Below are 15,294 nucleotides of genomic sequence, written 5' to 3' on the forward strand. Positions count from 1 at the left end.
TCCAGAGTTCTTTTATAAACATCTTACTGAGTCAACTGTGAACACAATGGAAGGCAGTCTGGTTCAAGTAGCTGACACTGTGGCCTCAGAATCTCTGAATCTGGGATTTTAAAGTAGTCTACAATAAAGTCAAGATTTTTTACTCCCTAATTTTCCTACTCTGAGGCTATATTTGCACAACACAATCAACCCTGCTGTTTCAATCAAGTCAGTGAGAAAAAAGTCAGGGGAACCAGATGTTTGGCATTTTGTATATGAAACAGCTGGTTGATTGTCTGAATTTTTCATTTTTGAACTAATCTTGCTGTCATAATATAGAAACATCCTGAAAATGGATTTCTTTACTTGGGAAATGTAAATAGCTTCCTTTATTCTATGGGGTTTGCTATCCTAGAATTGACAAGGAATGGTTTAGATTGGCTAAAGTTGCAGGTACAGGTTGTGAGGAAAAGAACACATGGCCCTCAGGAACAATTAAATTGTTAATCCTCATTAGCATGCTATAGACTGTATCTTAAATTCTCTTCAGCAGCACAGAGTCATAATTGCAGCAAAGAATCAACTATTAATTGTTTTTATTTTCAAAAAGATTATAAACAATCTTTCCAGTTCATGAAATTAATAAGTACTTGAAACTGTGGTTTTGCCATATTAGAAATTGTGTCTAATTTTATAAGTGCCTATCCTTTTACTGTTACGGTTTTGTATTTATGTAGAATTTTATATTTCTTAAAATCCTTTTTCAAAGTATTGTGCATTTAACCTCTAAATGCAGCATCATAGAGGAAGTCTTACTTCAGCAAATTACATAACTAAAAATAGAAATAAATAGTTTCTGAAAAATGCATAATACAGTTGAATAAATGCTATTGTTGGGTAGACAAGGAGGGACTTCCATTCCCTCCTGGGGACAAAGGCAAGCACCCGAGCAATCGCCACACATGGGGGAGGAGGGAACTCTTTACCAATCTGCCAATCAGAACAGAGCATGCCAACTGCGAAAGAATGGGGAGGATTCCCTAGACCTCAGGCCAACCAGCACAGGTACAGTAGGGTCTGGAAGGTGCCCTAGAGCAACCTAAGCCTAATTGTCACATCGTTAGCTTAAATCTACATTGTAGTTCAGCCCCCCAAATGGGCTGTCAGAGAGGCTCATGGGAGATGCACATACATAATAAGACTCAGGTTATATAAATCCCAACTGCCCAGTGAAATAGTTTGATGGTGACATGTGAACTACAAGGAGGGCCCAATCCAGACACTGTAAAATAAGACCCCCTGACCATAACCAAGACCCCTTTTTATGACAGGGGGTCCATTCATTGTCTGTGGTAAACATCTTACTTTACTCAAAAAACTTCACCTCGTGCTTGCCTTACTTTGGTGTGTCTGGTCATTCTTTGGCCAAGAGCACACCAAGAACAGAGAACTAAATTGCCGACCCAGCACTATGACCAGTTTTTCTAACAGACTTTTGTTGTTCTATAAACACATAATGGTTTCTAACATCTAAGACCTTGAGCTAATTATTCATTATTTATTTTATATTTTTCTACCCTATATGTACCTGTGCCAAGCAACATGGTAAAATGAAAAAACTTATCTGGATAATTTAATGCCATATTTTGCCTGTCATTCAATAATTTATCAATGAGATATTTTTGAACAATTTTTGTACAAAAGGTATTGCACAGGCACTTTTAGAAGTTAAATGTGTACATATAAGTCCTGTTCAAGTAATGATGGCATAAGACATTAAACATATACAATTAGCAAGGCAAATATCCAAAGCTTGTAATTTTTAGAGACTGATTATTTCATGCTAGTAAAAATTAGGAAAGTGCATACTGAATAAGCTAGGTATTAACAGTGAATATGCTGTAATCCTGAGAAACGGCAACAAGGAGAAGGCATTTCAGATACATTGAACAATAAGAACATATATTGTCATGTACTTTAAAGAGTTTTTACAAAAAATACATTTTTTTTTCAATTCATTGTTACTTTTTACACATTTCAACAACAAAAATGCATTTTTTTCAAGGCTGCATTTAAAAAATATATTTTATTTTATTGTGGGAAGAACAAGTAACATGAGGTCTACCCTCTCAACAGATCTTTAAGCTTACAAGCTATACATGATTGCTCGCTACAGGCTCATTGCTGTGTAGCGGATCTCTAGAGCTTACTCATCTCGCCTGACTGGAACATGACACCTGGTGATTCGTAACTCTCTGTCTCCCTCACAGCCGTCCTCTGGTAACCACCATTCCACTCTTTGTCTCTATAAATTTGACTATTTTAGATATTTCACGTAGGTGGAATCATGCAGTGTTTGTCTTTCTGTGACTCGCTCACCTCACTTAACAAAATGTCCCCCAGGTTCATTCATATTGTTGCATATTATAGAGTTTCGTTCTTTTTTAAGGCTGAGTAATATTACATCATATATATAAGCCATATTGTCTTTATTTATTCATCTGTTGATGGACATTTAGTTTGTACAGCTTGGCTATTGTGAATAGTGGCTATTGTGAATAGAAGTGCTATGTTATTTAACATATAACAATGACATTTTCAATCAATGATGGATTTACCCAGACATAACTCCACTGTAAGTCAAGGAGCATTTGTAAGCATATTTTTAGATTTAGATTGCCCTCCAGAATTTTTATATTGATTTTTATCAGCAAACACTGTTTATAGAAACTGTCTTTGGGTTAAAAAGTACTCCCTGAAAGATCATACTAGGCCTATCAAGATATAATCTCAAAAAAAATCAGACTATAGATATTAATTGATTATCAATTAATGGTATTCAGAAAGATTGTATTTCTTTACTATTTTTCTTCATGGAACTCCTAATTGAATTCATCCAAGTGAAACAAAAGGTGAAAATATAGTTTCAAATCCAATACTGATGAAATATGTTTTATTTTATATCACAAGTTACCACTTCCTTTGTAACTTTTATGGCTGTCTCTACCAAATGACAACTCAAGGTCTCAAAAACTTTGTCTTCTCTGTAGTCCTATTAAACTTTATCATCATAAGCAATTTATTTCTTTGTTTCAAATAATTTCATATTTAATCATATTTTGTTTAAATTATCTAGATCATTAAGTGACTGTTTTAGATCACATACCACTTTTAGCAAAAGCGGTATATATATTTACAATTACACAGTGTCTGTTGGTGAGAATATAATATGTATATAAAAAGCATACACAAAAATATTGAAAAGACTATATGAACATACACATATACATAAAGTTCTAATGTTTTCCTCTTGTACTCTAATGGATCTTCTTTAAAATGGATCATTTAAAAATATTGTGTCTCTAGGCCAGGTGTTTGCAAATTTTTTAAGTGATGTGCCATGTAATCAATGTGTTAAACTTTGCTGGCTACATTATATCTCTGTTACATTTGAACAATTTTTAATAACCAATTAAATTACAGCACATTCTTAGCTCCTGGGCCATATGGAAATAGAGCCCAATTTCAACTGTGGTTTGTAGTGGTTTGGCAACACCTTCTCCTTGAGCTTGAAGAGATTGTGTCTTATTTTTCATATGTAATATCCATAGCATAGTCAATAGTATGTTGTAAGCATTGAAGAAATTATTATATAAATAACATTTATGTATATAAACTAATAAAAAATACATGCAAGAGAGTCAGCATTATCCGGGAGAGCTTAACTTGTTCAACCAAACCAAGGCACCAGAATGTTGACTCCAGGTCCCTCTGACTTCAGTCATCTACCTATAATATGAACACCTGGAGAAACATTTTCTAATGTGACAAAATTGTCTCATCTGTTTCAGATTTTATTTCTTTAGTTCTGCTAACCTTCTTAGACAATGCCTTGCTGTTTTTGGCCTTTAACCATGTGGGAATATCTGGTCATGCCTTTGAATGCAGACTTTCATTACTATTTGCAGAGAATAGTCCCTCTCTGTTTATGCATCTGTTCACAGATCATTTTATCAGGTTACGCTACTTTTAATAACTATTGACCCTAACATCCAGAAAATCGTGTGTTGCTATTAGAATTTCTTTTTTTGAATTAATTCTTATAATAGGCGTGGCTTTTCTGTTTAAGGTCCTGCTTTGTCTACTTTTGTACACGAGGTATGTCCTGCCATTATTTTCCATTAATCCACCAGCAAATGTATGGCCAGTTATGTTTTTAAGAGTAGATTCTAGACTAAGGGAAATATATATAGCTGCACCATTGCACAGAAATACGAATACCATGGCACTTTATTTTTTCCTCTGAAGAAATGGAGCATTATTCCTTCACTACATAATGAAGAGTAGACATGATGCTACGTAAATAAGAAGCATTGCTCTTGCTTTTAAGAAAACAAAGGTATGAAAAGGAAACACTTGCTTTTTTCTCTTGCTATATTTCCTAATTTGCCCTCCAGTGGCTTTTGTTGTTGTTCATTTGCATGTGACGTATATGGGCATGTGTGCTCCATATTCAGGTACGTTATTTGTTATAATATTTACTCTCATCACATCCTTAAAATTTCATTTAGACTTTATTAGAAAGAAGAGTAATTTTTGGCAAAATATTATTCTAAATACACACCCGCAAATAGTTATATCTATGTGCATATGTATGTATGTGTTTACAGTTGTCTTAGCCCACTTGTGATGCTATGAAGGAAATACCTGAGGCTGGGTAACTTACAAAGAAAAGAGGTTTATTTGGCTTATGGTTCTGCAGGCTGTACAAGAAGCATGGCACCACACCTGCTCCCACTATGGTGGGAGGTGAAGGGGAGCTGGCATGTAGGCACCCTGGGGGGGAGAAGCAAGAGAGAGGGGGAAGGTGACAGGCTCTTTTTGTCAACCAGCTCTCAGGTGAATTCTCCCAGGAACTAATAGGGTGAGAACTTTCTCATTACCACAAGGATGGCACCAATTCAACCATGAGAGCTCGGCCTCCATCACCCTAAATCCTCCCAATAAGCAGCACCTCCAACACTGGGGATCGAAGAATTCCATCATGAGGTTTGGAGAATCAAATATCCAAACCATAGCAACAGTAAAAATCACTATGGGCTAAAACTACATATTGAACTGTTTGATGTTCAGGTTGGATACACATTTACTTAGGTTCTGCACCTCCCACTTAAAATTTGAGGCAAATCAAGTTTTCTAATTCCATAAAATTATTTAGATTGCATGGTTATGTGTGCTCATACATCTATTTAATTTTCATGGTAGTTTTTTAAAACTCTCTGAAAACTTTTTTCCTATTCCTTAAGGAATCCTTGACATAGTGGTTACCAGACTGTGATCTGTGAATCAATAGCATCAGCACCCCCTGGGAACTTGCTGCAAGTGCAAACTCTGTAGTCCTACCCTGAATCTACTGAATCAGAATCGGGGGATGGGACTGACAATATTTATTTTACGAGCCTTGTCTGTGATTCTGATACACGATAAAGTGTTAGAACCATTATTCTAGCAACAGTGTAAAAGACATGATCTCTATTAATTGTGGCTGTTACTGATTTCCTTCTTTGCTAACCCTAGGATTAAAATAGAGGAAGCATTGTCTATAATCACCTGATAAATGACTTCTGTTTTTAGGAATCCCTCTGCAGTGCGCTAAAGATTCTGTAAAAGATTGTTATGGTACATTGTTCCCTTGCTATCACTTTCCACAGCCTAAAAGGCTAGTATTACAAAAGACCCTGGGATACAAAATACGTCTTTCAGCTACTAAATTATATGCCACATCATTTGTTTGCTTAATGAGAAACAGGTGGCTTATTTTCAGTTGCTACCATTTATTCCTCTGACATAAACTTGTTTCTCTTACTTTTTCATCGCTCTTTAATTTGCTTGTTATAATATCACTTTCTCTGAAGGTATAACTAGAAATTTCAAGACTGGTTGGTGTGCCTTACCTTGCTGTACATCTGTAATAAAGTGTTCTCGAGGCTACTGAGAGTTTCACAAGGAGAAGTGAAAATGGGTAGGTGAAGTGTAAAAATGAATTTATAAGACAGATAAAGGTAAAACTTGAGCAGAGGAAACATATATATTTATTTTAATCCAAACAGTAGAAAAATAATGTGATTCAGAACTAAATCTTGATTCAATATATCACAAACAAATTGATATGAATAGTTTTATGCTAAATATGCTTTATAAGCACATCTAGGAAATTAAATATGCAATTCCCATATGAAGATAAACTAAAATTTTTAAATATTTACTTTAAAATAATTAATCACTGGCAATATCAGGATAGAATTTGTTTTAGTATATAAAACATATCCATAGATAAATCAGTCATGAATTCATCTGAAAGAATAAGCAAAATAATGCACATGTATCACATAAGTCATTTGGATGATCATGATAATATGTCATGCAGATGAACACAGGGGCAGAAGTCACATGGTGGGCAAACTAATTGTTTAGACTGAAACAAAAGATTGATTTATTTTTCTCTTATCCCTGTTAACAAGCTTTTATATTCCTTGAGAATAATGACAATATCTTATATAATTCTTCATTGCAAATCTCCTTCATTCAGCCAGACAAACCTTTTATTGAATGCCTCTGTGCTGTGCTGGTTATATAGACATAGAAACAAACCATCATCTGCCCCCCAGAACCTCCTATTGTTCACGCAATAAATTCACCATAATTTTTAAGAATAGTTATTGTTAGTTATGGTAACCTTAATTTTATTGAAAATGCTTTATTAAGAGATTTTAGACTAAATTTTACTTACTGAGAAGTTTGTACTTATTTTAGATTTTCCATAATTGCTTCAAAAATAGTTTTGAGAAATGAAAAGATCATTAAGATAGGAGCAAGTTTTATTTTGTTTTGTATTCTTGGATTTTTTTCTTAAGCTCTGTTCTTTTGGGCTAATTACACAATTTTGGGTCTCAGTTCTGTCTTCTGAAAGTGAGAACAATTACAACTATTGAAAGACTGTGATAAAGGTCTAGGCAAAGTCCAGGAGAATAACATCTCACAGAGAGGTTAAGTTCTATCATCAGTCCTTAAGGAAAAAAAAAAAAGTCTTTAGTAAGAATACCCTTGGAAAAAACCTTAAATTATTGAAGAGAACAGAAAATTGTGTAGTAATTTTACTAGCAAGAATAACCCTGAAAGATAAGAAGTGTTTTTAATAAATAAATGCTTGAAAGTACAGTTATGAAGGATAGCTGTTACTGGTAAGAAAAATGTCCAGTCTGTGCCTTGAAGGGTGCTGAGTTAGATGGAGGAAGAAAATATCTTGAGGAGTTGAGAGGACGAGTCCAAGTTGTGATGTACCTAGAATATTAACACCCAGACAGAGGATTTCTAATACCCACTCCTCAGTGTACCAAAATTATTTTGAGTGACAACCATAAAAAACATAGAAATAATAATCAGATAAACACACACACGGTTGCTTAAATTTTTCTTTTATTGAAGTTTCACGTACAATCACTGACTGTGTTAACACTGGGAGAACACAATTCCCCAAAATTCCAAAACATTATGAACTTTCTTTTAAAATGTAACCAAGTCTAAATGTGTAGGGGCCAACTATACATAAATAGTTCTCGTCATTAGCTTCCATGTGCATTAAAATGCTTATTAAAGAAAATTAATAAAACTATGCTAATTTAAAGCTAAATATAGATTACATTTTAAAACTAACTGTAACCACAATTGGTTAGAATGTAGGCCATTAAAAGATTCTGGAGTACTGACGTTGCTTAGAAATGTAGCACATGGTAATAATAACAAGCAGACCAAATTTCCTCAGTTTTATTATCGTTTTAAAATCCTCCACAGACAATTTACCCTTTTATTCCCTCTACCTAAGGGAGAATGCTCTTATCACTCTCCTCTTAGTGTGTCCAGGAAATTGGAAGCATTATCTTGAAGATATTTAAATCATTCAGAAAAAGGATGTGTTGGAGAAAATGACAGTAGCTGGGTTTAAAACGTCGGATGGAGGAGGAATTACTCGAGTCTCCACAGAGACACCTACAGCAAGGGTAGTAAATGGTGATGTAATGTCAAGGGACAAGCTTCTTCTACGCTGTGCATATGAAGGGAGGATGGCTGGCACGTGTGAACACGACTGTGAGAAGCAAGATGGGCTCCTGCTTATGCCAGCCCCGCAGATGAGTGAAGCAGGAGAGAGAGCCGCTGCCCCCGGAGAGGGCTGCAGAGAAGGTAATGTCAGCAAAACAGACCTAGAATCTGGCCTTCCAGAGGTATAGGATGGTGTCACATCCGTTTCTCTAGATTTTACAGAAAGGAATAATATAAAATAGCATGGGAGATAAATCTCTCACTTAACACTGTCACTTTTATCTTAAATTACGTGCAATTTTTAATCACCCTCCCCAAATAAGATGTGTGTGTGTGTGTGTGTGTGTGTGTGTGCGCACACGCATGGGGTGGAGTGATTTGTAAGATTTGCAGAGGAACCATAATGTACTGGTTACTTTCCATTCTCCATCAAGCGATACATGCCTATACCCATTTTATTCAAGACACAAAATACAGCCCAAATCTTGTGGGTTCCCCCCTAAGAATCACACTGCACCAGTGCCTCTCTGAGATGTAAAATAGAACATCCAAAATCCAGGAAGTGCTTTGTCTGCAAGCAGTCTTGCTTCGATCACTTCCTAGGGCAGAAAAATTTCACACCTCCTTATTATCAGATATATTGTATAGATATACAAGGACAGGTGACAAATAAATACCTTTCCTTGGATATCAAAGTTAAATTTTACTGAGTGATATCTCAATAGTTTGAGAATTTACCATATATAAGGTCCTATATTAAGTGCTTCAAATTGATAATCTCCTGTCTTCCTTACGATTCTTTAAGAAAAGTGTAATTATTAAGATTAATTTATAGACAAGGGAAATAACATTGGTGATGTCAAGCAAACTGTCCAAGTTCACACAGCTAGTGAAGCAAAAGAACTGGTATTTAAGCTTGCATTATCTTTCTTTAATAAGCAAATGAGAGTAGAATCACACACCAGCTTTTATTGTTACCAAATATTAGATATCAAACAATACTACACACTAGGAGCAGTACTGTTACCAAATATTAGATATCTACAATAGCAATCTTCTGAGTATCTGCAAATTGCTTCATTCTGCAAAAGAAAGACCCCCTGAGAAAGTGCATGGAAATCAGTTACTCTAAACCCTACTTTAAAAAAATCAATAGCAACCACAACAAAAAGATAATAAAGATATAACAAAATTCTTATTTAGAGCTCACATATCATCAAAATATTATAACTATTGTTCTTAATAGTATTTTATAACTCTAAGATATCTCACTTCGGAATCTCGGGGAGGAAAGTAATATCCATCTACGCATGTCACATTTGGAGAACCCTGTCGCTTGTGTATTGTTCTCCTGGAAGACACAGCTCTTAGGAAGGGCTGACTCTACCTCCTCACTTTTCTTCAGCCAGGAATTGGCAATAGCAAAGGAGCTACATCTAGATAGAACTTAATTATATTACGAAATAAACTCTGGCTAAATAAAACAAATTCCAAATCACATCAGTGCAATAAAGGGATTCAAGGGCCTGAAACTGACTCTCCTTTTCCCCCAAGTTATTATAAGAATTTATTATGCTTCTCCTTATTTTATTAATTTTACTGCAATACACAGTTAGTTGAATTCTGTGTGGAGTGGGTATGTGTGCCTTTGTCTCCCATATTATGCTATAAATGTTTGGGATACAGGCCTTGTAAAATCATACATTTTTCTCATATTTAAATAAAGGCCTAGTACAGCATTTCAAAAATAATAGTTGTTTAATATATAGTTGCGTAATTATATTCTAGAACTTTTGCCAAATACTATTAATAGTTTCCTATATTGTAATTCTACTATAAACTCTATTTTATATGTGGTAGTATAAAAATTTAAAGAAAGGATATATGGATGCTCCTCAACTGACAATGGGGCTACATCCCAATAAACCCATTGTAAGTTGAAAATGTCGTAAGTCAAAAATGCATTTATTACACCTAACATACCAAACATTATGGCGTAGCCTAGCATATCTTAAACACGCTTAGAACAGTTACATTAGCCTACAACTGGGCAAAATCATCTAACACAGAGCCTATTTTATAATGAAGTGTTGACTGTCTCATGTAAGTTATTGAATACTGTAGCAAAAGTGACAAACAGAATGGCCATAGGGATGCTCAAGTGTTCTGCTGAGTGAGCACCACATTCATGTCATGGTCGAGTCGAGAACCTGTGAGTCAAGCAATTGTAAATCGAGGACTGTCTGTTAATCTCTGTGCACACACATACAGAATGTATTTACAACAGTGTAATATGCAACATAATCTCCTATGTTCCAGATTCACTTCTCCTAATGGATCAAAAGCCAGTTCGCACTCTAGGATGGGGAGTCACAGCTGTCATTAAAGCAGGCCAGGGACCCTCTCACCGACCTTGATTCTATGGAGAATGAAGTGCCAGGAGAAAAGTATCAACAAGGAAAAAGGAGAGAGGGTGACCAGAAGGTGGCAGGAGGGAGAGTTGACATTTTGACTTGGTCTTCACTGAGGGCAGGTAGAGGCTCCAAGGTGAGGGGACTGCAAACCCAGTTTCTATAAAGCAAAGCACGGAGCCAAGTTCTGTGGGCCTGCAACTGTGACCTTTTTATTCAAAACAGTGAAGAACATCAAATGAAATAATATTAGTTACAGAAATGAGTATTTCTCATTAAGAAAATAAGAAAATAAATGAGAAATGAGAAAATCAATCACAATAAATTAGAGATTTAAAAATAACTGATAAATAGTACAAACACTATAAAATCCAGGAAAATCATAATCTTTTATTAAACAACTCTCTTACACAGTTTTATATGATTATTTTTTTACATTTTTTGTTGCGTACTCTTGAACACTTCCCATATCATCATGATTTTCTAAGAGAGAATGGAAATAAAATTCATTCTTCTCTCTAGCATAGTTGATCATAGTTGTTATTCTCTAATAATGGGTTAGAAAAGTTTCTTTCACTAAATGTCGTGTGAATTTTTACATTCAAATGTTTTGAAATGTCCATAAAGTTCTTTACATACAGAAGCTATAAAATTTCAGAGCATTTTAATTGTTTTTGCAGAACAACTAAATTTAAAAACTCTTTGAACTGACAATAATGAATCAGTTTGTCATAGATGTCTATTTACGATAGTGCTATATTACCAGTTTCATATTATCTTAGTTGATGTCAGAATTTTATGTTAAATCAGCAGGAAATTAAATTTTTTTGTATTCTATTCAAACTATTCTCTCATCTTAATTAATTGGAATAGCAAGCAATTTAAGATTCTATTCATTACTTCTTTTCAAAACATATCTATTTCTTTCAATGAATTACTGCTCTGTTGGGATATGATTTTTTTTCTTTTGCTCCTTGATATCAAAATAATTTAATTGATTTTGTTACTCATCCTATCATTTTCTTTTCCAAGACTTTAAATTTTTACTTAATATTTCTCTCAGTTCTTTTATAATAAAAGTGAAAAACTACATAAGAGAGGACTCTGTACATACACCACATCAGAAATATATTTCTCATTTGTTTTGATGAAATGTTTTAAAACATCTTTCTATTATATTTAAATTAACAATTTTGAAAAAAATAAGTTTTGTTTCAATTTACTTGTGTTTGAGTTTGTGAACTATTAATATTATTATTTCTATGTTGTAAAGCTTGACTGGCGTGATTGTCATATTCTTGGTATCTGGTTATAAGGAGGGTAAGTAGGTTAAGAAAGTATTTAGTATTATGTATGTGTGTGTGTATTTTTTTCTCTATGGTTACCTCCACATATAGAGAAGTTATTGTCAGCTGCTCTGGCATAGGAATGGCTGCCAGGAATTTTCTTGTTGAAGACTGCATTGACACAGCTGGCATTTTTAGTGATTATAAAGGAAAAAGGATCTCATATGAATATGTCCTGAGTCCTCCTTACTATCAGGAGCAGGACAGGAGCAATTTTGTAAAAGGGTGTGATAAAAAGGAACAGCCCTAAATAATTGTAGTAAAAGAATTTTTTTTTGTTTGTTTGCTTGTCATGTGGGCATATTATCCAGGCCACATGCAGAGACTTAGAAAGAATTTACGTGAGTAGCTTCAGCTTCATTAGATGTCTGGCCAACACTAGAGGCCAGGAAGACTGAAGCAGAGCAAGGGCATTGGGGTGGACTGGAGGAAGAGCCAGAAGAGGCAGGATCCTATAGAATTTTCTGAGGATAATGGATTTGTTATATTATAAAAATAGCCACTGGATGTTCAGGCAAGAAGGGTAAACTTATGTGATTTATTTATTAATAGGATTGCTTTGCCTGCTGATTAGAAAATAGACTTTAAGAAATTAGTGAGCCCAGTTAGGAGGGTTTTACAGTATTTGAGATGTGAAATGTTAGTGGCTTAAGGTAAAGTATTAGCAGTAATGGTGGCAGTGGTAAAAAAGTATTCAGAGTGGGCAATGTTTTGAAGGTAAAGAATTTATTGATGGGTTTGATGAGTGACCCCAAAGAAAAGGTAAGTCAAGCAGAACACCAGCAGCCTCGGTCTGAGTGCACGGCTGTGCTCGGTGATACTCCCTAAAGCATGGGAGCAGATAGACCAGAGAAGATGTGGGAGGACTGAGCCTAGGACATATCAACAGGCTTAGATCAGGAACCTGGAGAAATACAAGCAGGGCAGGGGGGGCCAGAAGCCACGAGAAGAAAATATTTCAGAAGCATGTGATCCGTGATGCATGTTGGCCGCAGGAGCCTGCCACCCACACTGCCACACGGGGCACCCTGCTCAGAAGGGTCTGATGTTTGGTTTAATATTATGCTGTCAGCATCAGAAAAGACCTAATAGCTTTATCTTTGAAATGATATTTCACAAATGAACTACAGTGGGAGAAGGAAGCACGCATGTAAACATAGGAAATACATTAAATATGCGTGCCCATCATTTCCTGTTTGCTGTAACTTTGGAGACGCCCCACGAACATGGAATTCCAGTGAGCCCTCAGGGTACGGAGCTGCTGCAGACTCAAAGTGAACACGAGGTAAGTGTGCTGCTGTTACAGCCTTACCAGGTTCCTTGTCTGCTGCTCAAGAGGAAGCCAGCACGCTGACACGCAGGGGTGACAGCAGAGGAAGAGTTGAATATTGCTGGCACTATGTGAGGAGACAGGAGGAAGTTCTGAAATTCATCTCCCTGAGAACTTGGGGAAAAGAGTTTTGAAAGACAGTTTGGTGGGCAAAGGGGTAGGCAATTGGGTCTGCTGATTGGCTGGGTTCAGTCCCTGGGCGGAATCATAAGGGTATAGAAATTGTTTTCTTTGCTGAGTCAGTTCTTGGGCGAGGGCCACAAGACCAACTGAGTCAGTCCCTCCCCTCCCCATGGGCCGCTGGTCTGGGTGGGTCAGCTGTTCCCCTAGAATGCAGGGCCTGGAAGACATCTCAAAAACTAGCCTTAGGCTTCACAAGGGCGATGTTATCTATGGGAGCAATGAAGAAAGCTAAGAATCCTCATGACCATCCGCTGAGTGACTCCTGAGTGGGGAGCAATGACAGGAGAGCAAGTGAGGGAACCCTGGCTGGTCACACACACACACACACACACACGCACACACACGCCTACACCTTTGCAGAGTCCAGGCCCCACCACAGCTCCCGCCTTGCGGCTCTTCACTAGCTGTAGGAAGGGCAGTTTCACCAAGTCTGTGCCTGAATAAATAAATGGAGGTGCCAACAACCCAGGAGGGGAAATTTTCTCTTCAGAGGAGAACTTGATTCAAAGCAGAAAGAAGGCAATATAAGAGAAAATTAAAATAAAAGAAAACATGAATAACAAAGGAAAGCTGTCATATCCTTTCCTGCTTGTTACCCTTAAGCATTAATCAGCCACTAATGCTGAGAATTAGGACATAGAAAGAAATGGAAAAGTAATTCCATTTCCTTTCAATCATTTCTTACTTATCATTGAATCAAAGGTAGAAAGTGCAGGCAGTGTGAGGGTGAAGGCGAAACCTCCCCTTCGCCCTCAGAAAGTTCACTGAGAAATCAACTCACAATAAAGCAGATTAATAAGAGAAAATGTACTCAATTTATTTGATGTGTATGCATAGGAGCCCCCGAAAATGCGGATCCAACTCCCCAGCAGGGTTCAGAAGCTCACATGTGTTTCGGGTAAACTGGGTCACGGGAGAGGGAGAAGAGGAATTCTGAGCAGGGGCAGCAGAGGACAAGCAGGAGGATGAACAGGTGGGGAATAAAGATTAACTGGCAGATAGTTTCCTTTCCAAGTTTAAATCAGTCTAAGAGACGGGACGCTATCTTCTCAGAGTCTGTTCAAGTGTGGTCAGGCTCCTGGTCTTACAGGGAGGGGAAGAAAAGGACAATTGTTCTCCTCGGTGGGACTGGATCTCAGGCAGAGAAAAAACTTGCGTGACTTTGACTTTGGGAGAATCCGTGGTCGTGGGGGACAAGGAGAGATGTTGAGGGTCCAGCAGTCAGTCCAGTATGTCAAAATACCATATTTTAGAGTAAAATATTTCTAATTTCTTTTAGTAGAATGTGTATTAAAAATTAAAATACAAAAGACTTTAGTTAGATTTTTACCGTTTTCTCTGTTGTGGTAATAACATATATATGTGTGTGTAAGCATACAAATTATGTAAATTTGGCAACTCCACATATGAGTTAAAAGCTCTATGTTTGCATTTAAAGCTGTCATTGGATAATGTGAAGATAAGAGTTAAAATTTATACAAATAATATAACTTTAATTTTTTTTTTTTTTTTACTGGGAAAGGCATTAAATAATGAACAACAAACACCATGGTGAGTGAGAGAGAGAGAGAGAGAGTAAGAGCGAGAGAGCAGAAAAGACACAGCTTTCTATTTAGTACTTTGTAATTTTTTCCTGCTTTTTGAATAAGTGGTCCTACATTTTCATCTTGCACTAGGATCTATGAACCACGTAGCCAGCTTTCAAACTACGTAGTAAAATGTTGTTGAAAGGTCCTCGTAAAATGAGAAGTAAGAATTGAAAGATGTGCGTATATTTCTATGTATTGTATAAAGAAAGCTCTAGATACTTTGATACAGAGATATTTGTGTACCTCTGTATTACAAGTGTCTAGAATAGTTCCAGGCAAGAGAAGGTACAATGCAAATAGTTGAATGAAAAAAATCAGTGAATAAACGAATAAACAAAGATGTGTTTAAATAAAATGTA

This window comes from Lemur catta, chromosome 23, assembly GCF_020740605.2.
Source record: "Lemur catta isolate mLemCat1 chromosome 23, mLemCat1.pri, whole genome shotgun sequence".
Taxonomy (NCBI): domain Eukaryota; kingdom Metazoa; phylum Chordata; class Mammalia; order Primates; family Lemuridae; genus Lemur; species Lemur catta.